Source organism: Triturus cristatus, chromosome 1_1 (genome assembly GCF_964204655.1).
Source record: "Triturus cristatus chromosome 1_1, aTriCri1.1, whole genome shotgun sequence".
Classification (NCBI taxonomy): domain Eukaryota; kingdom Metazoa; phylum Chordata; class Amphibia; order Caudata; family Salamandridae; genus Triturus; species Triturus cristatus.
Window position 1 is genome coordinate 1,010,845,126 of NC_140579.1, and position 27,142 is coordinate 1,010,872,267.

Sequence of the window (27,142 nt, forward strand, 5' to 3'; positions counted from 1 at the left end):
TCAGCTTCCTCCAGCAATCCCTGTCAAAGCAACAGGACTCTGGCACTGTGTGCTTCCTCCAGCAATCTCTGTCAAAGCGACAGGACTCTGGCACTGTGAGCTTCCTCCAGCAATCCCTGTCAATGCACCAGGACCCTGGCACTGTCAGCTTCCTCCAGCAATCCCTGTCAAAGCAACAGGACTCTGGCACTGTGTGCTTCCTCCAGCAATCTCTGTCAAAGGGACAGGACTCTGGCACTGTGAGCTTCCCCTGCAGTGCCAGTCAATGCCAGAGGACTCTGGCACTGTGAGCTTCGTCCAACAATCCCTTTCAATGCAACAGGATCCTGGCACTGTCAGCTTCCTCCATCAATCCCTGTCAAAGCAACAGGACTCTGGCCCTGTGTGCTTCCTCCAGCAATCTCTGTCAAAGCGACAGGACTCTGGCACTGTCAGCTTCCCCCTGCAGTGCCAGTCAATACCAAAGGATTCTGGCACTGTGAGCTTCGTCCAACAATCCCTGTCAAAGCATCCGGACTCTGGCACTGTGAGCTTCCTCCAGCAATCCCTGTCAAAGCAACAGGACTCTGGCACTGTGAGCTTCCTCCAGCAATCCCTGTCAAAGCAACAGGACTCTGGCACTGTGAGCTTCCCCCTGCAGTGCCAGTCAATGCCAAAGGACTCTGGTACTGTGAGCTTCGTCCAACAATCCCTGACAAAGCAACTGGACTCTGGCACTGTGAGCTTCCTCCAGCAATCCCTGTCAAAGCAACAGGACTCTGGCACTGTGAGCTTCCTCCAGCAATCCCTGTCAATGCACCAGGACCCTGGCACTGTCAATTTCCTCAGTAGGGCCTATCAATGCAATAGAAACCCGTAAGTGTGAGCTTCCTCTAGTAGCTGCCATCAACGCAACATGACCCCTGGCATTTCCAGCTTCCCTCAGCAATCCCTGTCAATGCATCAGGACTCTGACACTGTGAGCTTCGTCCAACAGTCCCTGTCAATGCAACAGGACCCTGGCACTGTCAGCTTCCTCCAGCAATCCCTGTCAAAGCAACAGGACTCTGGCACTGTGTGCTTCCTCCAGCAATCTCTGTCAAAGCGACAAGACTCAGGCACTGTGAGCTTCCTCCAGCAATCCCTGTCAATGCACCAGGACCCTGGCACTGTGTGCTTCCTCCAGCAATCTCTGTCAAAGGGACAGGACTCTGGCACTGTGAGCTTCCCCTGCAGTGCCAGTCAATGCCAAAGGACTCTGGCACTGTGAGCTTCGTCCAACAATCCCTGTCAATGCAACAGGATCCTGGCACTGTCAGCTTCCTCCAGCAATCCCTGTCAAAGCAACAGGACTCTGGCCCTGTGTGCTTCCTCCAGCAATCTCTGTCAAAGCGACAGGACTCTGGCATTGTGAGCTTCCCCCTGCAGTGCCAGTCAATGCCAAAGCATTCTGGCACTGTGAGCTTCGTCCAACAATCCCTGTCAAAGCATCCGGACTCTGGCACTGTGAGCTTCCTCCAGCATTCCCTGTCAAAGCAACAGGACTCTGGCACTGTGAGCTTCCTCCAGCAATCCCTGTCAAAGCAACAGGACTCTGGCACTGTGAGCTTCCCCCTGCAGTGCCAGTCAATGCCAAAGGACTCTGGTACTGTGAGCTTCGTCCAACAATCCCTGACAAAGCAACTGGACTCTGGCACTGTGAGCTTCCTCCAGCAATCCCTGTTTAAGCAACAGGACTCTGGCACTGTGAGCTTCCTCCAGCAATCCCTGTCAATGCACCAGGACCCTGGCACTGTCAATTTCCTCAGTAGGGCCTATCAATGCAATAGAAACCCGTAAGTGTGAGCTTCCTCTAGTAGCTGCCATCAACGCAACATGACCCCTGGCATTTCCAGCTTCCCTCAGCAATCCCTGTCAATGCATCAGGACTCTGACACTGTGAGCTTCGTCCAACAGTCCCTGTCAATGCAACAGGACCCTGGCACTGTCAGCTTCCTCCAGCAATCCCTGTCAAAGCAACAGGACTCTGGCACTGTGTGCTTCCTCCAGCAATCTCTGTCAAAGCGACAAGACTCAGGCACTGTGAGCTTCCTCCAGCAATCCCTGTCAATGCACCAGGACCCTGGCACTGTGTGCTTCCTCCAGCAATCTCTGTCAAAGGGACAGGACTCTGGCACTGTGAGCTTCCCCTGCAGTGCCAGTCAATGCCAAAGGACTCTGGCACTGTGAGCTTCGTCCAACAATCCCTGTCAATGCAACAGGATCCTGGCACTGTCAGCTTCCTCCAGCAATCCCTGTCAAAGCAACAGGACTCTGGCACTGTGTGCTTCCTCCAGCAATCTCTGTCAAAGCGACAGGACTCTGGCACTGTGAGCTTCCTCCAGCAATCCCTGTCAATGCACCAGGACCCTGGCACTGTCAGCTTCCTCCAGCAATCCCTGTCAAAGCAACAGGACTCTGGCACTGTGTGCTTCCTCCAGCAATCTCTGTCAAAGGGACAGGACTCTGGCACTGTGAGCTTCCCCTGCAGTGCCAGTCAATGCCAGAGGACTCTGGCACTGTGAGCTTCGTCCAACAATCCCTTTCAATGCAACAGGATCCTGGCACTGTCAGCTTCCTCCATCAATCCCTGTCAAAGCAACAGGACTCTGGCCCTGTGTGCTTCCTCCAGCAATCTCTGTCAAAGCGACAGGACTCTGGCACTGTCAGCTTCCCCCTGCAGTGCCAGTCAATACCAAAGGATTCTGGCACTGTGAGCTTCGTCCAACAATCCCTGTCAAAGCATCCGGACTCTGGCACTGTGAGCTTCCTCCAGCAATCCCTGTCAAAGCAACAGGACTCTGGCACTGTGAGCTTCCTCCAGCAATCCCTGTCAAAGCAACAGGACTCTGGCACTGTGAGCTTCCCCCTGCAGTGCCAGTCAATGCCAAAGGACTCTGGTACTGTGAGCTTCGTCCAACAATCCCTGACAAAGCAACTGGACTCTGGCACTGTGAGCTTCCTCCAGCAATCCCTGTCAAAGCAACAGGACTCTGGCACTGTGAGCTTCCTCCAGCAATCCCTGTCAATGCACCAGGACCCTGGCACTGTCAATTTCCTCAGTAGGGCCTATCAATGCAATAGAAACCCGTAAGTGTGAGCTTCCTCTAGTAGCTGCCATCAACGCAACATGACCCCTGGCATTTCCAGCTTCCCTCAGCAATCCCTGTCAATGCATCAGGACTCTGACACTGTGAGCTTCGTCCAACAGTCCCTGTCAATGCAACAGGACCCTGGCACTGTCAGCTTCCTCCAGCAATCCCTGTCAAAGCAACAGGACTCTGGCACTGTGTGCTTCCTCCAGCAATCTCTGTCAAAGCGACAAGACTCAGGCACTGTGAGCTTCCTCCAGCAATCCCTGTCAATGCACCAGGACCCTGGCACTGTGTGCTTCCTCCAGCAATCTCTGTCAAAGGGACAGGACTCTGGCACTGTGAGCTTCCCCTGCAGTGCCAGTCAATGCCAAAGGACTCTGGCACTGTGAGCTTCGTCCAACAATCCCTGTCAATGCAACAGGATCCTGGCACTGTCAGCTTCCTCCAGCAATCCCTGTCAAAGCAACAGGACTCTGGCCCTGTGTGCTTCCTCCAGCAATCTCTGTCAAAGCGACAGGACTCTGGCATTGTGAGCTTCCCCCTGCAGTGCCAGTCAATGCCAAAGCATTCTGGCACTGTGAGCTTCGTCCAACAATCCCTGTCAAAGCATCCGGACTCTGGCACTGTGAGCTTCCTCCAGCATTCCCTGTCAAAGCAACAGGACTCTGGCACTGTGAGCTTCCTCCAGCAATCCCTGTCAAAGCAACAGGACTCTGGCACTGTGAGCTTCCCCCTGCAGTGCCAGTCAATGCCAAAGGACTCTGGTACTGTGAGCTTCGTCCAACAATCCCTGACAAAGCAACTGGACTCTGGCACTGTGAGCTTCCTCCAGCAATCCCTGTTTAAGCAACAGGACTCTGGCACTGTGAGCTTCCTCCAGCAATCCCTGTCAATGCACCAGGACCCTGGCACTGTCAATTTCCTCAGTAGGGCCTATCAATGCAATAGAAACCCGTAAGTGTGAGCTTCCTCTAGTAGCTGCCATCAACGCAACATGACCCCTGGCATTTCCAGCTTCCCTCAGCAATCCCTGTCAATGCATCAGGACTCTGACACTGTGAGCTTCGTCCAACAGTCCCTGTCAATGCAACAGGACCCTGGCACTGTCAGCTTCCTCCAGCAATCCCTGTCAAAGCAACAGGACTCTGGCACTGTGTGCTTCCTCCAGCAATCTCTGTCAAAGCGACAAGACTCAGGCACTGTGAGCTTCCTCCAGCAATCCCTGTCAATGCACCAGGACCCTGGCACTGTGTGCTTCCTCCAGCAATCTCTGTCAAAGGGACAGGACTCTGGCACTGTGAGCTTCCCCTGCAGTGCCAGTCAATGCCAAAGGACTCTGGCACTGTGAGCTTCGTCCAACAATCCCTGTCAATGCAACAGGATCCTGGCACTGTCAGCTTCCTCCAGCAATCCCTGTCAAAGCAACAGGACTCTGGCCCTGTGTGCTTCCTCCAGCAATCTCTGTCAAAGCGACAGGACTCTGGCATTGTGAGCTTCCCCCTGCAGTGCCAGTCAATGCCAAAGCATTCTGGCACTGTGAGCTTCGTCCAACAATCCCTGTCAAAGCATCCGGACTCTGGCACTGTGAGCTTCCTCCAGCATTCCCTGTCAAAGCAACAGGACTCTGGCACTGTGAGCTTCCCCCTGCAGTGCCAGTCAATGCCAAAGGACTCTGGTACTGTGAGCTTCGTCCAACAATCCCTGTCAAAGCAACTGGACTCTGGCACTGTGAGCTTCCTCCAGCAATCCCTGTCAAAGCAACAGGACTCTGGCACTGTGAGCTTCCTCCAGCAATCCCTGTCAATGCACCAGGACCCTGGCACTGTGTGCTTCCTCCAGCAATCTCTGTCAAAGGGACAGGACTCTGGAACTGTGAGCTTCCCCTGCAGTGCCAGTCAATGCCAAAGGACTCTGGCACTGTGAGCTTCGTCCAACAATCCCTGTCAATGCAACAGGATCCTGGCACTGTCAGCTTCCTCCAGCAATCCCTGTCAAAGCAACAGGTCTCTGGCACTGTGTGCTTCCTCCAGCAATCTCTATCAAAGCGACAGGACTCTGGCACTGTGAGCTTCCCCCTGCAGTGCCAGTCAATGCCAAAGGATTCTGGCACTGTGAGCTTCGTCCAACAATCCCTGTCAAAGCATCCGGACTCTGGCACTGTGAGCTTCCTCCAGCAATCCCTGTCAAAGCAACAGGACTCTGGCACTGTGAGCTTCCTCCAACAATACCTGTCAAAGCAACAGGACTCTGGCACTGTGAGCTTCCTCCGGCAATCCCTGTCAAAGCAACAGGACTCTGGCACTGTCAGCTTCCTCCAGCAATCCCTGTCAAAGCAACAGGACTCTGGCACTGTGAGCTTCCCCCTGTAGTGCCAGTCAATGCCAAAGGACTCTGGTACTGTGAGCTTCGTCCAACAATCCCTGTCAAAGCAACAGGACTCTGGCACTGTGAGCTTCGCCCAGCAATCCCTGTCAAAGCAACAGGACTCTGGCACTGTCAGCTTCCTCCAGCAATCTCTGTCAAAGCGACAGGACTCTGGCACTGTGAGCTTCCCCCTGTAGTGCCAGTCAATGCCAAAGGACTCTGGTACTGTGAGCTTCGTCCAACAATCCCTGTCAAAGCAACAGGACTCTGGCACTGTGAGCTTCGCCCAGCAATCCCTGTCAAAGCAACAGGACTCTGGCACTGTGAGCTTCCTCCAGCAATCCCTGTCAATGCACCAGGACCCTGGCACTGTCAGCTTCCTCAGTAGGGCCTATCAGTGCAATAGAAACCCGTAAGTATGAGCTTCCTCTAGTAGCTGCCATCAACGCAACATGACCCCTGGCATTGCCAGCTTCCCTCAGCAATCCCTGTCAATGCATCAGGACTCTGACTCTGGGAGCTTCGTCCAACAATCCCTGTCAAAGCAACAGGACTCTGGCACTGTGAGCTTCCTCCAGCAATCCCTGTCAATGCACCAGGATCCTGGCACTGTCAGCTTCCCTCAGCAATCCCTGTCAATGCATCAGGACTCTGACACTGTGAGCTTCGTCCAACAATCCCTGTCAAAGCAACAGGACTCTGGCATTGTGAGCTTCCCTCAGCAATCCCTGTCAATGCATCAGGACTCTGACACTGTGAGCTTCGTCCAACAATCCCTGTCAATGCAACAGGACCCTGGCACTGTCATCTTCCTCCAGCAATCCCTGTCAAAGCAACAGGACTCTGGCACTGTGTGCTTCCTCCAGCAATATCTGTCAAAGCGACAGGACTCTGGCACTGTGAGCTTCCTCCAGCAATCCCTGTCAGAAAGCAACAGGACTCTGGCACTGTGAGCTTCCTCCAGCAATCCCTGTCAATGCACCAGGACCCTGGCACTGTCAGATTCCTCCAGCAATCCCTGTCAAAGCAACAGGACTCTGGCACTCTGAGCTTCCCCCTGCAGTGCCAGTCAATGCCAAAGGACTCTGGTACTGTGAGCTTCGTCCAACAATCCCTGTCAAAGCAACAGGACTCTGGCACTGTGAGCTTCCTCCAGCAATCCCTGTCAAAGCAACAGGACTCTGGCACTGTGAGCTTCCTCCAGCAATCCCTGTCAATGCACCAGGACCCTGGCACTGTCAGCTTCCTCAGTAGGGCCTATCAATGCAATAGAAACCCGTAAGTGTGAGCTTCCTCTAGTAGCTGCCATCAACGCAACATGACCCCTGGCATTGCCAGCTTCCCTCAGCAATCTCTGTCAATGCATCAGGACTCTGACACTGTGATCTTCGTCCAACAATCCCTGTCAATGCAACAGGACCCTGGCACTGTCAGCTTCCTCCAGCAATCCCTGTCAAAGCAACAGGACTCTGGCATGGTGTGCTTCCTCCAGCAATCTCTGTCAAAGCGACAGGACTCTGGCACTGTGAGCTTCCTCCAGCAATCCCTGTCAAAGCAACAGGACTCTGGCACTGTGAGCTTCCTCCAGCAATCCCTGTCAATGCACCAGGACCCTGGCACTGTCAGCTTCCTCCAGCAATCCCTGTCAAAGCAACAGGACTCTGGCACTGTGTGCTTCCTCCAGCAATCTCTGTCAAAGGGACAGGACTCTGGCACTGTGAGCTTCCCCTGCAGTGCCAGTCAATGCCAGAGGACTCTGGCACTGTGAGCTTCATCCAACAATCCCTGTCAATGCAACAGGATCCTGGCACTGTCAGCTTCCTCCAGCAATCCCTGTCAAAGCAACAGGACTCTGGCACTGTCAGCTTCCCCCTGCAGTGCCAGTCAATGCCAAAGGATTCTGGCACTGTGAGCTTCATCCAACAATCCCTGTCAAAGCATCCGGACTCTTGCACTTTGAGCTTCCTCCAGCAATCCCTGTCAAAGCAACAGGACTCTGGCACTGTGAGCTTCCTCCAGCAATCCCTGTCAAAGCAACAGGACTCTGGCACTGTGAGCTTCCCCCTGCAGTGCCAGTCAATGCCAAAGGACTCTGGTACTGTGAGCTTCATCCAACAATTCCTGTCAAAGCAACTGTACTCTGGCACTGTGAGCTTCCTCCAGCAATCCCTGTCAAAGCAACAGGACTCTGGCACTGTGAGCTTCCTCCAGCAATCCCTGTCAATGCACCAGGACCCTGGCACTGTCAATTTCCTCAGTAGGGCCTATCAATGCAATAGAAACCCGTAAGTGTGAGCTTCCTCTAGTAGCTGCCATCAACGCAACATGACCCCTGGCATTGCCAGCTTCCCTCAGCAATCCCTGTCAATGCATCAGGACTCTGACACTGTGAGCTTCGTCCAACAGTCCCTGTCAATGCAACAGGACCCTGGCACTGTCAGCTTCCTCCAGCAATCCCTGTCAAAGCAACAGGACTCTGGCACTGTGTGCTTCCTCCAGCAATCTCTGTCAAAGCGACAAGACTCTGGCACTGTGAGCTTCCTCCAGCAATCCCTGTCAATGCACCAGGACCCTGGCACTGTGTGCTTCCTCCAGCAATCTCTGTCAAAGGGACAGGACTCTGGCACTGTGAGCTTCCCCTGCAGTGCCAGTCAATGCCAAAGGACACTGGCACTGTGAGCTTCATCCAACAATCCCTGTCAATGCAACAGGATCCTGGCACTGTCAGCTTCCTCCAGCAATCCCTGTCAAAGCAACAGGACTCTGGCACTGTGTGCTTCCTCCAGCAATCTCTGTCAAAGCGACAGGACTCTGGCACTGTGAGCTTCCCTCAGCAATACCTGTCAATGCATCAGGACTCTGACACTGTGAGCTTCACCCTGCAGTGCCAGTCAATGCCAAAGGATTCTGGCACTGTGAGCTTCGTCCAACAATCCCTGTCAAAGCATCCGGACTCTGGCACTCTGAGCTTCCTCCAGCAATCCCTGTCAAAGCAACATGACTCTGGCACTGTGAGCTTCCTCCAACAATACCTGTCAAAGCAACAGGACTCTGGCACTGTGAGCTTCCTCCAGCAATCCCTGTCAAAGCAACAGGACTCTGGCACTGTGTGCTTCCACCAGCAATCTCTGTCAAAGCGACAGGACTCTGGCACTGTGAGCTTCCCCCTGCAGTGCCAGTCAATGCCAAAGGACTCTGGTACTGTGAGCTTTGTCCAACGATCCCTGTCAAAGCAACAGGACTCTGGCACTGTGAGCTTCCTCCAGCAATCCCTGTCAAAACAACAGGACTCTGGCACTGTGAGCTTCCTGCAGCAATCCCTGTCAATGCACCAGGACCCTGGCACTGTCAGCTTCCTCTGTAGGGCCTATCAGTGCAATAGAAACCCGTAAGTGTGAGCTTCCTCTAATAGCTGCCATCAACGCAACATGACCCCTGGCATTGCCAGCTTCCCTCAGCAATCCCTGTCAATGCATCAGGACTCTGGCACTGTGAGCTTCCTCCAGCAATCCCTGTCAATGCACCAGGACCCTGGCACTCTCAGCTTCCTCAGTAGGGCCTATCAGTGCAATAGAAACCCGTAAGTGTGAGCTTCCTCTAGTAGCTGCCATCAACGCAACATGACCCCTGGCATTGCCAGCTTCCCTCAGCAATCCCTGTCAATGCATCAGGACTCTGACACTGTCAGCTTCCTCCAGCAATCCCCGTCAAAGCAACAGGACTCTGGTACTGTGAGCTTCCTCCAGCAATCCCTGTCAATGCACCAGGATCCTTGCACTCTCAGCTTCCCTCAGCAATCCCTGTCAATGCATCAGGACTCTGACACTGTGAGCTTCGTCCAACAATCCCTGTCAAAGCAACAGGACTCTGGAACTGTGAGCTTCCTCCAGCAATCCCTGTCAATGCACCAGGATCCTGGCACTGTCAGCTTCCCTCAGCAATCCCTGTCAATGCATCAGGACTCTGACACTGTGAGCTTCGTCCAACAATCCCTGTCAATGCAACAGGACCCTGGCACTGTCAGCTTCCTCCAGCAATCCCTCTCAAAGCAACAGGACTCTGGCACTGTGTGCTTCCTCCAGCAATATCTGTCAAAGCGACAGGACTCTGGCACTGTGAGCTTCCTCCAGCAATCCCTGTCAGAAAGCTACAGGACTCTGGCACTGTGAGCTTCCTCCAGCAATCCCTGTCAATGCACCAGGACCCTGGCACTGTCAGATTCCTCCAGCAATCCCTGTCAAAGCAACAGGACTCTGGCACTGTGAGCTTCCCCCTGCAGTGCCAGTCAATGCCAAAGGACTCTGGTACTGTGAGCTTCGTCCAACAATCCCTGTCAAAGCAACAGGACACTGGCACTGTGAGCTTCCTCCAGCAATCCCTGTCAAAGCAACAGGACTCTGGCACTGTGAGCTTCCTCCAGCAATCCCTGTCAATGCACCAGGACCCTGGCACTGTCAGCTTCCTCAGTAGGGCCTATCAAGGCAATAGAAACCCGTAAGTGTAAGCTTCCTCTAGTAGCTGCCATCAACGCAACATGACCCCTGGCATTGCCAGCTTCCCTCAGCAATCCCTGTCAATGCATCAGGACTCTGACACTGTGAGCTTCGTCCAACAATCCCTGTCAATGCAACAGGATCCTGGCACTGTCAGCTTCCTCCAGCAATCCCTGTCAAAGCAACAGGACTCTGACCCTGTGTGCTTCCTCCACCAATCTCTGTCAAAGCGACAGGACTCTGGCACTGTGAGCTTCCCCCTGCAGTGCCAGTCAATGCCAAAGGATTCTGGCACTGTGAGCTTCATCCAACAATCCCTGTCAAAGCATCCGGACTCTGGCACTGTGAGGTTTCTCGAGCAATCCCTGTCAAAGCAACAGGACTCTGGCACTGTGAGCTTCCTCCAGCAATCCCTGTCAAAGCAACAGGACTCTGGCACTGTGAGCTTCCCCCTGCAGTGCCAGTCAATGCCAAAGGACTCTGGTACTGTGAGCTTCGTCCAACAATCCCTGTCAAAGCAACTGGACTCTGGCACTGTGAGCTTCCTCCAGCAATCCCTGTCAAAGCAACAGGACTCTGGCACTGTGAGCTTCCTCCAGCAATCCCTGTCAATGCACCAGGACCCTGGCACTGTCAATTTCCTCAGTAGGGCCTATCAATGCAATAGAAACCCGTAAGTGTGAGCTTCCTCTAGTAGCTGCCATCAACGCAACATGACCCCTGGCATTGCCAGCTTCCCTCAGCAATCCCTGTCAATGCATCAGGACTCTGACACTGTGAGCTTCGTCCAACAATCCCTGTCAATGCAACAGGACCCTGGCACTGTCAGCTTCCTCCAGCAATCCCTGTCAAAGCAACAGGACTCTGGCACTGTGTGCTTCCTCCAGCAATCTCTGTCAAAGCGACAGGACTCTGGCACTGTGATCTTCCTCCAGCAATCCCTGTCAAAGCAACAGGACTCTGGCACTGTGAGCTTCCTCCAGCAATCCCTGTCAATGCACCAGGACCCTGGCACTGTCAGCTTCCTCAGTAGGGCCTATCAGTGCAATAGAAACCCGTAAGTGTGAGCTTCCTCTAGTAGCTGCCATCAACGCAACATGACCCCTGGCATTGCCAGCTTCCCTCAGCAATCCCTGTCAATGCATCAGGACTCTGACTCTGTGAGCTTCGTCCAACAATCCCTGTCAAAGCAACAGGACTCTGGCACTGTGAGTTTCCTCCAGCAATCCCTGTCAATGCACCAGGATCCTGGCACTGTCAGCTTCCCTCAGTAATCCCTGTCAATGCATCAGGACTCTGACACTGTGAGCTTCGTCCAACAATCCCTGTCAATGCAACAGGACCCTGGCACTGTCAGCTTCCTCCAGCAATCCCTGTCAAAGCAACAGGACTCTGGCACTGTGTGCTTCCTCCAGCAATATCTGTCAAAGCGACAGGACTCTGGCACTGTGAGCTTCCTCCAGCAATCCCTGTCAGAATGCAACAGGACTCTGGCACTGTGAGCTTCCTCCAGCAATCCCTGTCAATGCACCAGGACCCTGGCACTGTCAGATTCCTCCAGCAATCCCTGTCAAAGCAACAGGACTCTGGCACTGTGAGCTTCCCCCTGCAGTGCCAGTCAATGCCAAAGGACTCTGGTACTGTGAGCTTCGTCCAACAATCCCTGTCAAAGCAACAGGACTCTGGCACTGTGAGCTTCCTCCAGCAATCCCTGTCAAAGCAACAGGACTCTGGCACTGTGAGCTTCCTCCAGCAATCCCTGTCAATGCACCAGGACCCTGGCACTGTCAGCTTCCTCAGTAGGGCCTATCAATGCAATAGAAACCCGTAAGTGTGAGCTTCCTCTAGTAGCTGCCATCAATGCAACATGACCCCTGGCATTGCCAGCTTCCCTCAGCAATCCCTGTCAATGCATCAGGACTCTGACACTGTGAGCTTCGTCCAACAATCCCTGTCAATGCAACAGGAACCTGGCACTCTCAGCTTCCTCCAGCAATCCCTGTCAAAGCAACAGGACTCTGGCACTGTGTGCTTCCTCCAGCAATCTCTGTCAAAGCGACAGGACTCTGGCACTGTGTGCTTCCTCCAGCAATCTCTGTCAAAGCGACAGGAGTCTGGCACGTTGAGCTTCCTCCAGCAATCCCTGTCAATGCACCAGGACCCTGGCACTGTCAGCTTCCTCCAGCAATCCCTGTCAAAGCAACAGGACTCTGGCACTGTGTGCTTCCTCCAGCAATCTCTGTCAAAGGGACAGGACTCTGGCACTGTGAGCTTCACCTGCAGTGCCAATCAATGCCAGAGGACTCTGGCACTGTGAGCTTCGTCCAACAATCCCTGTCAATGCAACAGGATCCTGGCACTGTCAGCTTCCTCCAGCAATCCCTGTCAAAGCAACAGGACTCTGGCCCTGTGTGCTTCCTCCAGCAATCTCTGTCAAAACGACAGGACTCTGGCATTGTGAGCTTCCCCCTGCAGTGCCAGTCAATGCCAAAGGATTCTGGCACTGTGAGCTTCGTCCAACAATCCCTGTCAAAGCATCCGGACTCTGGCACTGTGAGCTTCCTCCAGCAATCCCTGTCAAAGCAACAGGACTCTGGCACTGTGAGCTTCCTCCAGCAATCCCTGTCAAAGCAACAGGACTCTGGCACTGTGAGCTTCCTCCAGCAATCCCTGTCAAAGCAACAGGACTCTGGCACTGTGAGCTTCCCCCTGCAGTGCCAGTCAATGCCAAAGGACTCTGGTACTGTGAGCTTCGTCCAACAATCCCTGTCAAAGCAACTGGACTCTGGCACTGTGAGCTTCCTCCAGTAATCCCTGTCAAAGCAACAGGACTCTGGCACTGTGAGCTTCCTCCAGCAATCCCTGTCAATGCACCAGGACCCTGGCACTGTGTGCTTCCTCCAGCAATCTCTGTCAAAGGGACAGGACTCTGGCACTGTGAGCTTCCCCTGCAGTGCCAGTCAATGCCAAAGGACTCTGGCACTGTGAGCTTCGTCCAACAATCCCTATCAATGCAACAGGATCCTAGCACTGTCAGCTTCCTCCAGCAATCCCTGTCAAAGCAACAGGTTTCTGGCACTGTGTGCTTCCTCCAGCAATCTCTGTCAAAGCGACAGGACTCTGGCACTGTGAGCTTCCCCCTGCAGTGCCAGTCAATGCCAAAGGATTCTGGCACTGTGAGCTTGGTCCAACAATCCCTGTCAAAGCATCCGGACTCTGGCACTGTGAGCTTCCTCCAGCAATCCCTGTCAAAGCAACAGGACTCTGGCACTGTGAGCTTCCTCCAACAATACCTGTCAAAGCAACAGGACTCTGGCACTGTGAGCTTCCTCCAGCAATCCCTGTCAAAGCAACAGGACTCTGGCACTGTCAGCTTCCTCCAGCAATCCCTGTCAAAGCAACAGCACTCTGGCACTGTGTGCTTCCTCCAGCAATCTCTGTCAAAGCGACAGGACTCTGGCACTGTGAGCTTCCCCCTGCAGTGCCAGTCAATGCCAAAGGACTCTGGTACTGTGAGCTTCGTCCAACAATCCCTGTCAAAGCAACAGGACTCTGGCACTGTGAGCTTCCTCCAGCAATCCCTGTCAAAGCAACAGGACTCTGGCACTGTGAGCTTCCTCCAGCAATCCCTGTCAATGCACCAGGACCCTGGCACTCTCAGCTTCCTCAGTAGGGCCTATCAGTGCAATAGAAACCCGTAAGTGTGAGCTTCCTCTAGTAGCTGCTATCAACGCAACATGACCCCTGGCATTGCCAGCTTCCCTCAGCAATCCCTGTCAATGCATCAGGACTCTGACACTGTCAGCTTCCTCCAGCAATCCCCGTCAAAGCAACAGGACTCTGGTACTGTGAGCTTCCTCCAGCAATCCCTGTCAATGCACCAGGATCCTGGCACTGTCAGCTTCCCTCAGCAATCCCTGTCAATGCATCAGGACTCTGACACTGTGAGCTTCGTCCAACAATCCCTGTCAAAGCAACAGGACTCTGGAACTGTGAGCTTCCTCCAGCAATCCCTGTCAATGCACCAGGATCCTGGCACTGTCAGCTTCCCTCAGCAATCCCTGTCAATGCATCAGGACTCTGACACTGTGAGCTTCGTCCAACAATCCCTGTCAATGCAACAGGACCCTGGCACTGTCAGCTTCCTCCAGCAATCCCTCTCAAAGCAACAGGACTCTGGCACTGTGTGCTTCCTCCAGCAATATCTGTCAAAGCGACAGGACTCTGGCACTGTGAGCTTCCTCCAGCAATCCCTGTCAGAAAGCAACAGGACTCTGGCACTGTGAGCTTCCTCCAGCAATCCCTGTCAATGCACCAGGACCCTGGCACTGTCAGATTCCTCCAGCAATCCCTGTCAAAGCAACAGGACTCTGGCACTGTGAGCTTCCCCCTGCAGTGCCAGTCAATGCCAAAGGACTCTGGTACTGTGAGCTTCGTCCAACAATCCCTGTCAAAGCAACAGGACACTGGCACTGTGAGCTTCCTCCAGCAATCCCTGTCAAAGCAACAGGACTCTGGCACTGTGAGCTTCCTCCAGCAATCCCTGTCAATGCACCAGGACCCTGGCACTGTCAGCTTCCTCAGTAGGGCCTATCAAGGCAATAGAAACCCGTAAGTGTAAGCTTCCTCTAGTAGCTGCCATCAACGCAACATGACCCCTGGCATTGCCAGCTTCCCTCAGCAATCCCTGTCAATACATCAGGACTCTGACACTGTGAGCTTCGTCCAACAATTCCTGTCAATGCAACAGGATCCTGGCACTGTCAGCTTCCTCCAGCAATCCCTGTCAAAGCAACAGGACTCTGACCCTGTGTGCTTCCTCCACCTATCTCTGTCAAAGCGACAGGACTCTGGCACTGTGAGCTTCCCCCTGCAGTGCCAGTCAATGCCAAAGGATTCTGGCACTGTGAGCTTCGTCCAACAATCCCTGTCAAAGCATCCGGACTCTGGCACTGTGAGGTTTCTCGAGCAATCCCTGTCAAAGCAACAGGACTCTGGCACTGTGAGCTTCCTCCAGCAAGCCCTGTCAAAGCAACAGGACTCTGGCACCGTGAGCTTCCCCCTGCAGTGCCAGTCAATGCCAAAGGACTCTGGTACTGTGAGCTTCGTCCAACAATCCCTGTCAAAGCAACTGGACTCTGGCACTGTGAGCTTCCTCCAGCAATCCCTGTCAAAGTAACAGGACTCTGGCACTGTGAGCTTCCTCCAGCAATCCCTGTCAATGCACCAGGACCCTGGCACTGTCAATTTCCTCAGTAGGGCCTATCAATGCAATAGAAACCCGTAAGTGTGAGCTTCCTCTAGTAGCTGCCATCAACGCAACATGACCCCTGGCATTGCCAGCTTCCCTCAGCAATCCCTGTCAATGCATCAGGACTCTGACACTGTGAGCTTCGTCCAACAATCCCTGTCAATGCAACAGGACCCTGGCACTGTCAGCTTCCTCCAGCAATCCCTGTCAAAGCAACAGGACTCTGGCACTGTGTGCTTCCTCCAGCAATCTCTGTCAAAGCGACAGGACTCTGGCACTGTGATCTTCCTCCAGCAATCCCTGTCAAAGCAACAGGACTCTGGCACTGTGAGCTTCCTCCAGCAATCCCTGTCAATGCACCAGGACCCTGGCACTGTCAGCTTCCTCAGTAGGGCCTATCAGTGCAATAGAAACCCGTAAGTGTGAGCTTCCTCTAGTAGCTGCCATCAACGCAACATGACCCCTGGCATTGCCAGCTTCCCTCAGCAATCCCTGTCAATGCATCAGGACTCTGACTCTGTGAGCTTCGTCCAACAATCCCTGTCAAAGCAACAGGACTCTGGCACTGTGAGCTTCCTCCAGCAATCCCTGTCAATGCACCAGGATCCTGGCACTGTCAGCTTCCCTCAGCAATCCCTGTCAAAGCAACAGGACTCTGGCACTGTGTGCTTCCTCCAGCAATATCTGTCAAAGCGACAGGACTCTGGCACTGTGAGCTTCCTCCAGCAATCCCTGTCAGAATGCAACAGGACTCTGGCACTGTGAGCTTCCTCCAGCAATCCCTGTCAATGCACCAGGACCCTGGCACTGTCAGATTCCTCCAGCAATCCCTGTCAAAGCAACAGGACTCTGGCACTGTGAGCTTCCCCCTGCAGTGCCAGTCAATGCCAAAGGACTCTGGTACTGTGAGCTTCGTCCAACAATCCCTGTCAAAGCAACAGGACTCTGGCACTGTGAGCTTCCTCCAGCAATCCCTGTCAAAGCAACAGGACTCTGGCAATGTGAGCTTCCTCCAGCAATCCCTGTCAATGCACCAGGACCCTGGCACTGTCAGCTTCCTCAGTAGGGCCTATCAATGCAATAGAAACCCGTAAGTGTGAGCTTCCTCTAGTAGCTGCCATCAACGCAACATGACCCCTGGCATTGCCAGCTTCCCTCAGCAATCCCTGTCAATGCATCAGGACTCTGACACTGTGAGCTTCGTCCAACAATCCCTGTCAATGCAACAGGACCCTGGCACTGTCAGCTTCCTCCAGCAATCCCTGTCAAAGCAACAGGACTCTGGCACTGTGTGCTTCCTCCAGCAATCTCTGTCAAAGCGACAGGACTCTGGCACTGTGTGCTTCCTCCAGCAATCTCTGTCAAAGCGACAGGAGTCTGGCACGTTGAGCTTCCTCCAGCAATCCCTGTCAATGCACCAGGACCCTGGCACTGTCAGCTTCCTCCAGCAATCCCTGTCAAAGCAACAGGACTCTGGCACTGTGTGCTTCCTCCAGCAATCTCTGTCAAAGGGACAGGACTCTGGCACTGTGAGCTTCCCCTGCAGTGCCAATCAATGCCAGAGGACTCTGGCACTGTGAGCTTCGTCCAACAATCCCTGTCAATGCAACAGGATCCTGGCACTGTCAGCTTCCTCCAGCAATCCCTGTCAAAGCAACAGGACTCTGGCCCTGTGTGCTTCCTCCAGCAATCTCTGTCAAAGCGACAGGACTCTGGCATTGTGAGCTTCCCCCTGCAGTGCCAGTAAATGCCAAAGGATTCCCGCACTGTGAGCTTCGTCCAACAATCCCTGTCAAAGCATCCGGACTCTGGCACTGTGAGCTTCCTCCAGCAATCCCTGTCAAAGCAACAGGACTCTGGCACTGTGAGCTTCCTCCAGCAATCCCTGTCAAAGCAAAAGGACTCTGGCACTGTGAGCTTCCTCCAGCAATCCCTGTCAAAGCAACAGGACTCTGGCACTGTGAGCTTCCCCCTGCAGTGCCAGTCAATGCCAAAGGACTCTGGTACTGTGAGCTTCGTCCAACAATCCCTGTCAAAGCAACTGGACTCTGGCACTGTGAGCTTCCTCCAGTTATCCCTGTCAAAGCAACAGGACTCTGGCACTGTGAGCTTCCTCCAGCAATCCCTGTCAATGCACCAGGACCCTGGCACTGTGTGCTTCCTCCAGCAATCTCTGTCAAAGGGACAGGACTCTGGCACTGTGAGCTTCCCCTGCAGTGCCAGTCAATGCCAAAGGACTCTGGCACTGTGAGCTTCGTCCAACAATCCCTATCAATGCAACAGGATCCTGGCACTGTCAGCTTCCTCCAGCAATCCCTGTCAAAGCAACAGGTTTCTGGCACTGTGTGCTTCCTCCAGCAATCTCTGTCAAAGCGACAGGACTCTGGCACTGTGAGCTTCCCCCTGCAGTGCCAGTCAATGCCAAAGGATTCTGGCACTGTGAGCTTGGTCCAACAATCCCTGTCAAAGCATCCGGACTCTGGCACTGTGAGCTTCCTCCAGCAATCCCTGTCAAAGCAACAGGACTCTGGCACTGTGAGCTTCCTCCAACAATACCTGTCAAAGCAACAGGACTCTGGCACTGTGAGCTTCCTCCAGCAATCCCTGTCAAAGCAACAGGACTCTGGCACTGTCAGCTTCCTCCAGCAATCCCTGTCAAAGCAACAGGACTCTGGCACTGTGTGCTTCCTCCAGCAATCTCTGTCAAAGCGACAGGACTCTGGCACTGTGAGCTTCCCCCTGCAGTGCCAGTCAATGCCAAAGGACTCTGGTACTGTGAGCTTCGTCCAACAATCCCTGTCAAAGCAACAGGACTCTGGCACTGTGAGCTTCCTCCAGCAATCCCTGTCAAAGCAACAGGACTCTGGCACTGTGAGCTTCCTCCAGCAATCCCTGTCAATGCACCAGGACCCTGGCACTGTCAGCTTCCTCAGTAGGGCCTATCAGTGCAATAGAAACCCGTAAGTGTGAGCTTCCTCTAGTAGCTGCTATCAACGCAACATGACCCCTGGCATTGCCAGCTTCCCTCAGCAATCCCTGTCAATGCATCAGGACTCTGACTCTGTGAGCTTCGTCCAACAATCCCTGTCAAAGCAACAGGACTCTGGCACTGTCAGCTTCCTCCAGCAATCCCTGTCAATGCACCAGGATCCTGGCACTGTCAGCTTCCCTCAGCAATCCCTGTCAATGCATCAGGACTCTGACACTGTGAGCTTCGTCCAACAATCCCTGTCAAAGCAACAGGACTCTGGCACTGTGAGCTTCCTCCAGCAATCCCTGTCAATGCACCAGGATCCTGGCACTGTCAGCTTCCCTCAGCAATCCCTGTCAATGCATCAGGACTCTGACACTGTGAGCTTCGTCCAACAATCCCTGTCAATGCAACAGGACCCTGGCACTGTCAGCTTCCTCCAGCAATCCCTGTCAAAGCAACAGGACTCTGGCACTGTGTGCTTCCTCCAGCAATATCTGTCAAAGCGACAGGACTCTGGCACTGTGAGCTTCCTCCAGCAATCCCTGTCAGAAAGCAACAGGACTCTGGCACTGTGAGCTTCCTCCAGCAATCCCTGTCAATGCACCAGGACCCTGGCACTGTCAGATTCCTCCAGCAATCCCTGTCAAAGCAACAGGACTCTGGCACTGTGAGCTTCCCCCTGCAGTGCCAGTCAATGCCAAAGGACTCTGGTACTGTGAGCTTCGTCCAACAATCCCTGTCAAAGCAACAGGACTCTGGCACTGTGAGCTTCCTCCAGCAATCCCTGTCAAAGCAACAGGACTTTGGCACTGTGAGCTTCCTCCAGCAATCCCTGTCAATGCACCAGGACCCTGGCACTGTCAGCTTCCTCAGTAGGGCCTATCAATGCAATAGAAACCCGTAAGTGTGAGCTTCCTCTAGTAGCTGCCATCAACGCAACATGACCCCTGGCATTGCCAGCTTCCCTCAGCAATCCCTGTCAATGCATCAGGACTCTGACACTGTGAGCTTCGTCCAACAAACCCTGTCAATGCAACAGGACCCTGGCACTGTCAGCTTCCTCCAGCAATCCCTGTCAAAGCAACAGGACTCTGGCACTGTGTGCTTCCTCCAGCAATCTCTGTCAAAGCGACAGGACTCTGGCACTGTGAGCTTCCTCCAGCAATCCCTGTCAAAGCAACAGGACTCTGGCACTGTGAGCTTCCTCCAGCAATCCCTGTCAATGCACCAGGACTCTGGCACTGTCAGCTTCCTCCAGCAATCCCTGTCAAAGCAACAGGACTCTGGCACTGTGTGCTTCCTCCAGCAATCTCTGTCAAAGGGACAGGACTCTGGCACTGTGAGCTTCCCCTGCAGTGCCAGTCAATGCCAGAGGACTCTGGCACTGTGAGCTTCGTCCAACAATCCCTGTCAATGCAACAGGATGCTGGCACTGTCAGCTTCCTCCAGCAATCCCTGTCAAAGCAACAGGACTCTGGCCCTTTGTGCTTCCTCCAGCAATCTCTGTCAAAGCAACAGGACTCTGGCACTGTCAGCTTCCCCCTGCAGTGCCAGTCAATGCCAAAGGATTCTGGCACTGTGAGCTTCATCCAACAATCCCTGTCAAAGCATCCGGACTCTGGCACTGTGAGCTTCCTCCAGCAATCCCTGTCAAAGCAACAGTACTCTGGCACTGTGAGCTTCCTCCAGCAATCCCTGTCAAAGCAACAGGACTCTGGCACTGTGAGCTTCCCCCTGCAGTGCCAGTCAATGACAAAGGACTCTGGTACTGTGAGCTTCGTCCAACAATCCCTGTCAAAGCAACAGGACTCTGGCACTGTGAGCTTCCTCCAGCAATCCCTGTCAAAGCAACAGGACTCTGGCACTGTGAGCTTCCTCCAGCAATCCCTGTCAATGCACCAGGACCCTGGCACTGTCAGCTTCCTCAGTAGGGCCTATCAGTGCAATAGAAACCCGTAAGTGTGAGCTTCCTCTAGTAGCTGCCATCAACGCAACATGACCCCTGGCATTGCCAGCTTCCCTCAGCAATCCCTGTCAATGCATCAGGACTCTGACTCTGTGAGCTTCGTCCAACAATCCCTGTCAAAGCATCAGGACTCTGGCACTGTGAGCTTCCTCCAGCAATCCCTGTCAATGCACCAGGATCCTGGCACTGTCAGCTTCCCTCAGCAATCCCTGTCAATGCATCAGGACTCTGACACTGTGAGCTTCGTCCAACAATCCCTGTCAATGCAACAGGACTCTGGCACTGTGAGCTTCCTCCAGCAATCCCTGTCAAAGCAACAGGACTCTGGCACTGTGAGCTTCCTCCAGCAACCCCTGTCAATGCACCAGGACCCTGGCACTGTCAGCTTCCTCAGTAGGGCCTATCAGTGCAATAGAAACCCGTAACTGTGAGCTTCCTCTAGTAGCTGCCATCAACGCAACATGACCCCTGGCATTGCCAGCTTCCCTCAGCAATCCCTGTCAATGCATCAGGACTCTGACACTGTGAGCTTCGTCCAACAATCCCTGTCAATGCAACAGGACCCTGGCACTGTCAGCTTCCTCCAGCAATCCCTCTCAAAGCAACAGGACTCTGGCACTGTGTGCTTCCTCCAGCAATCTCTGTCAAAGCGACAGGACTCTGGCACTGTGAGCTTCCTCCAGCAATCCCTGTCAAAGCAACAGGACTCTGGCACTGTGAGCTTCCTCCAGCAATCCCTGTCAATGCACCAGGACCCTGGCACTGTCAGCTTCCTCCAGCAATCCCTGTCAAAGCAACAGGACTCTGGCACTGTGTGCTTCCTCCAGCAATCTCTGTCAAAGGGACAGGACTCTGGCACTGTGAGCTTCCCCTGCAGTGCCAGTCAATGCCAGAGGACTCTGGTACTGTGAGCTTCGTCCAACAATCCCTTTCAATGCAACAGGATCCTGGCACTGTCAGCTTCCTCCAGCAATCCCTGTCAAAGCAACAGGACTCTGGCCCTGTGTGCTTCCTCCAGCAATCTCTGTCAAAGCGACAGGACTCTGGCACTGTCAGCTTCCCCCTGCAGTGCCAGTCAATGCCAAAGGATTCTGGCACTGTGAGCTTCGTCCAACAATCCCTGTCAAAGCATCCGGACTCTGGCACTGTGAGCTTCCTCCAGCAATCCCTGTCAAAGCAACAGGACTCTGGCACTGTGAGCTTCCTCCAGCAATCCCTGTCAAAGCAACAGGACTCTGGCACTGTGAGCTTCCCCCTGCAGTGCCAGTCAATGCCAAAGGATTCTGGCACTGTGAGCTTCGTCCAACAATCCCTGTCAAAGCAACAGGACTCTGGCACTGTGAGCTTCCTCCAACAATACCTGTCAAAGCAACAGGACTCTGGCACTGTGAGCTTCCTCCAGCAATCCCTGTTAAAGCAACAGGACTCTGGCACTGTCAGCTTCCTCCAGCAATCCCTGTCAAAGCAACAGGACTCTGGCACTGTGTGCTTCCTCCAGCAATCTCTGTCAAAGCGACAGGACTCTGGCACTGTGAGCTTCCCCCTGTAGTGCCAGTCAATGCCAAAGGACTCTGGTACTGTGAGCTTCGTCCAACAATCCCTGTCAAAGCAACAGGACTCTGGCACTGTGAGCTTCCTCCAGCAATCCCTGTCAAAGCAACAGGACTCTGGCACTGTCAGCTTCCTCCAGCAATCCCTGTCAAAGCAACAGGACTCTGGCACTGTGTGCTTCCTCCAGCAATCTCTGTCAAAGCGACAGGACTCTGGCACTGTGAGCTTCCCCCTGCAGTGCCAGTCAATGCCAAAGGACTCTGGTACTGTGAGCTTCGTCCAACAATCCCTGTCAAAGCAACAGGACTCTGGCACTGTGAGCTTCCTCCAGCAATCCCTGTCAAAGCAACAGGACTCTGGCACTGTGAGCTTCCTCCAGCAATCCCTGTCAATGCACCAGGACCCTGGCACTGTCAGCTTCCTCAGTAGGGCCTATCAGTGCAATAGAAACCCGTAAGTGTGAGCTTCCTCTAGTAGCTGCCATCAACGCAACATGACCCCTGGCATTGCCAGCTTCCCTCAGCAATCCCTGTCAATGCATCAGGACTCTGACTCTGTGAGCTTCGTCCAACAATCCCTGTCAAAGCAACAGGACTCTGGCACTGTGAGCTTCCTCCAGCAATCCCTGTCAATGCATCAGGACTCTGACACTGTGAGCTTCGTCCAACAATCCCTGTCAAAGCAACAGGACTCTGGCACTGTGAGCTTCCTCCAGCAATCCCTGTCAATGCACCAGGATCCTGGCACTGTCAGCTTCCCTCAGCAATCCCTGTCAATGCATCAGGACTCTGACACTGTGAGCTTCGTCCAACAATCCCTGTCAATGCAACAGGACCCTGGCACTGTCAGCTTCCTCCAGCAATCCCTGTCAAAGCAACAGGACTCTGGCACTGTGTGCTTCCTCCAGCAATATCTGTCAAAGCGACAGGACTCTGGCACTGTGAGCTTCCTCCAGCAATCCCTGTCAGAAAGCAACAGGACTCTGGCACTGTGAGCTTCCTCCAGCAATCCCTGTCAATGCACCAGGACCCTGGCACTGTCAGATTCCTCCAGCAATCCCTGTCAAAGCAACAGGACTCTGGCACTGTGAGCTTCCCCCTGCAGTGCCAGTCAATGCCAAAGGACTCTGGTACTGTGAGCTTCGTCCAACAATCCCTGTCAAAGCAACAGGACTCTGGCACTGTGAGCTTCCTCCAGCAATCCCTGTCAAAGCAACAGGACTCTGGCACTGTGAGCTTCCTCCAGCAATCCCTGTCAATGCACCAGGACCCTGGCACTGTCAGCTTCCTCAGTAGGGCCTATCAATGCAATAGAAACCCGTAAGTGTGAGCTTCCTCTAGTAGCTGCCATCAACGCAACATGACCCCTGGCATTGCCAGCTTCCCTCAGCAATCCCTGTCAATGCATCAGGACTCTGACACTGTGAGCTTCGTCCAACAAACCCTGTCAATGCAACAGGACCCTGGCACTGTCAGCTTCCTCCAGCAATCCCTGTCAAAGCAACAGGACTCTGGCACTGTGTGCTTCCTCCAGCAATCTCTGTCAAAGCGACAGGACTCTGGCACTGTGAGCTTCCTCCAGCAATCCCTGTCAAAGCAACAGGACTCTGGCACTGTGAGCTTCCTCCAGCAATCCCTGTCAATGCACCAGGACTCTGGCACTGTCAGCTTCCTCCAGCAATCCCTGTCAAAGCAACAGGACTCTGGCACTGTGTGCTTCCTCCAGCAATCTCTGTCAAAGGGACAGGACTCTGGCACTGTGAGCTTCCCCTGCAGTGCCAGTCAATGCCAGAGGACTCTGGCACTGTGAGCTTCGTCCAACAATCCCTGTCAATGCAACAGGATGCTGGCACTGTCAGCTTCCTCCAGCAATCCCTGTCAAAGCAACAGGACTCTGGCCCTTTGTGCTTCCTCCAGCAATCTCTGTCAAAGCAACAGGACTCTGGCACTGTCAGCTTCCCCCTGCAGTGCCAGTCAATGCCAAAGGATTCTGGCACTGTGAGCTTCATCCAACAATCCCTGTCAAAGCATCCGGACTCTGGCACTGTGAGCTTCCTCCAGCAATCCCTGTCAAAGCAACAGTACTCTGGCACTGTGAGCTTCCTCCAGCAATCCCTGTCAAAGCAACAGGACTCTGGCACTGTGAGCTTCCCCCTGCAGTGCCAGTCAATGACAAAGGACTCTGGTACTGTGAGCTTCGTCCAACAATCCCTGTCAAAGCAACAGGACTCTGGCACTGTGAGCTTCCTCCAGCAATCCCTGTCAAAGCAACAGGACTCTGGCACTGTGAGCTTCCTCCAGCAATCCCTGTCAATGCACCAGGACCCTGGCACTGTCAGCTTCCTCAGTAGGGCCTATCAGTGCAATAGAAACCCGTAAGTGTGAGCTTCCTCTAGTAGCTGCCATCAACGCAACATGACCCCTGGCATTGCCAGCTTCCCTCAGCAATCCCTGTCAATGCATCAGGACTCTGACTCTGTGAGCTTCGTCCAACAATCCCTGTCAAAGCATCAGGACTCTGGCACTGTGAGCTTCCTCCAGCAATCCCTGTCAATGCACCAGGATCCTGGCACTGTCAGCTTCCCTCAGCAATCCCTGTCAATGCATCAGGACTCTGACACTGTGAGCTTCGTCCAACAATCCCTGTCAATGCAACAGGACTCTGGCACTGTGAGCTTCCTCCAGCAATCCCTGTCAAAGCAACAGGACTCTGGCACTGTGAGCTTCCTCCAGCAACCCCTGTCAATGCACCAGGACCCTGGCACTGTCAGCTTCCTCAGTAGGGCCTATCAGTGCAATAGAAACCCGTAACTGTGAGCTTCCTCTAGTAGCTGCCATCAACGCAACATGACCCCTGGCATTGCCAGCTTCCCTCAGCAATCCCTGTCAATGCATCAGGACTCTGACACTGTGAGCTTCGTCCAACAATCCCTGTCAATGCAACAGGACCCTGGCACTGTCAGCTTCCTCCAGCAATCCCTCTCAAAGCAACAGGACTCTGGCACTGTGTGCTTCCTCCAGCAATCTCTGTCAAAGCGACAGGACTCTGGCACTGTGAGCTTCCTCCAGCAATCCCTGTCAAAGCAACAGGACTCTGGCACTGTGAGCTTCCTCCAGCAATCCCTGTCAATGCACCAGGACCCTGGCACTGTCAGCTTCCTCCAGCAATCCCTGTCAAAGCAACAGGACTCTGGCACTGTGTGCTTCCTCCAGCAATCTCTGTCAAAGGGACAGGACTCTGGCACTGTGAGCTTCCCCTGCAGTGCCAGTCAATGCCAGAGGACTCTGGTACTGTGAGCTTCGTCCAACAATCCCTTTCAATGCAACAGGATCCTGGCACTGTCAGCTTCCTCCAGCAATCCCTGTCAAAGCAACAGGACTCTGGCCCTGTGTGCTTCCTCCAGCAATCTCTGTCAAAGCGACAGGACTCTGGCACTGTCAGCTTCCCCCTGCAGTGCCAGTCAATGCCAAAGGATTCTGGCACTGTGAGCTTCGTCCAACAATCCCTGTCAAAGCATCCGGACTCTGGCACTGTGAGCTTCCTCCAGCAATCCCTGTCAAAGCAACAGGACTCTGGCACTGTGAGCTTCCTCCAGCAATCCCTGTCAAAGCAACAGGACTCTGGCACTGTGAGCTTCCCCCTGCAGTGCCAGTCAATGCCAAAGGATTCTGGCACTGTGAGCTTCGTCCAACAATCCCTGTCAAAGCAACAGGACTCTGGCACTGTGAGCTTCCTCCAACAATACCTGTCAAAGCAACAGGACTCTGGCACTGTGAGCTTCCTCCAGCAATCCCTGTTAAAGCAACAGGACTCTGGCACTGTCAGCTTCCTCCAGCAATCCCTGTCAAAGCAACAGGACTCTGGCACTGTGTGCTTCCTCCAGCAATCTCTGTCAAAGCGACAGGACTCTGGCACTGTGAGCTTCCCCCTGTAGTGCCAGTCAATGCCAAAGGACTCTGGTACTGTGAGCTTCGTCCAACAATCCCTGTCAAAGCAACAGGACTCTGGCACTGTGAGCTTCCTCCAGCAATCCCTGTCAAAGCAACAGGACTCTGGCACTGTCAGCTTCCTCCAGCAATCCCTGTCAAAGCAACAGGACTCTGGCACTGTGTGCTTCCTCCAGCAATCTCTGTCAAAGCGACAGGACTCTGGCACTGTGAGCTTCCCCCTGCAGTGCCAGTCAATGCCAAAGGACTCTGGTACTGTGAGCTTCGTCCAACAATCCCTGTCAAAGCAACAGGACTCTGGCACTGTGAGCTTCCTCCAGCAATCCCTGTCAAAGCAACAGGACTCTGGCACTGTGAGCTTCCTCCAGCAATCCCTGTCAATGCACCAGGACCCTGGCACTGTCAGCTTCCTCAGTAGGGCCTATCAGTGCAATAGAAACCCGTAAGTGTGAGCTTCCTCTAGTAGCTGCCATCAACGCAACATGACCCCTGGCATTGCCAGCTTCCCTCAGCAATCCCTGTCAATGCATCAGGACTCTGACTCTGTGAGCTTCGTCCAACAATCCCTGTCAAAGCAACAGGACTCTGGCACTGTGAGCTTCCTCCAGCAATCCCTGTCAATGCACCAGGATCCTGGCACTGTCAGCTTCCCTCAGCAATCCCTGTCAATGCATCAGGACTCTGACACTGTGAGCTTCGTCCAACAATCCCTGTCAATGCAACAGGACTCTGGCACTGTGAGCTTCCTCCAGCAATCCCTGTCAAAGCAACAGGACTCTGGCACTGTGAGCTTCCTCCAGCAACCCCTGTCAATGCACCAGGACCCTGGCACTGTCAGCTTCCTCAGTAGGGCCTATCAGTGCAATAGAAACCCGTAACTGTGAGCTTCCTCTAGTAGCTGCCATCAACGCAACATGACCCCTGGCATTGCCAGCTTCCCTCAGCAATCCCTGTCAATGCATCAGGACTCTGACACTGTGAGCTTCGTCCAACAATCCCTGTCAATGCAACAGGACCCTGGCACTGTCAGCTTCCTCCAGCAATCCCTCTCAAAGCAACAGGACTCTGGCACTGTGTGCTTCCTCCAGCAATCTCTGTCAAAGCGACAGGACTCTGGCACTGTGAGCTTCCTCCAGCAATCCCTGTCAAAGCAACAGGACTCTGGCACTGTGAGCTTCCTCCAGCAATCCCTGTCAATGCACCAGGACCCTGGCACTGTCAGCTTCCTCCAGCAATCCCTGTCAAAGCAACAGGACTCTGGCACTGTGTGCTTCCTCCAGCAATCTCTGTCAAAGGGACAGGACTCTGGCACTGTGAGCTTCCCCTGCAGTGCCAGTCAATGCCAGAGGACTCTGGTACTGTGAGCTTCGTCCAACAATCCCTTTCAATGCAACAGGATCCTGGCACTGTCAGCTTCCTCCAGCAATCCCTGTCAAAGCAACAGGACTCTGGCCCTGTGTGCTTCCTCCAGCAATCTCTGTCA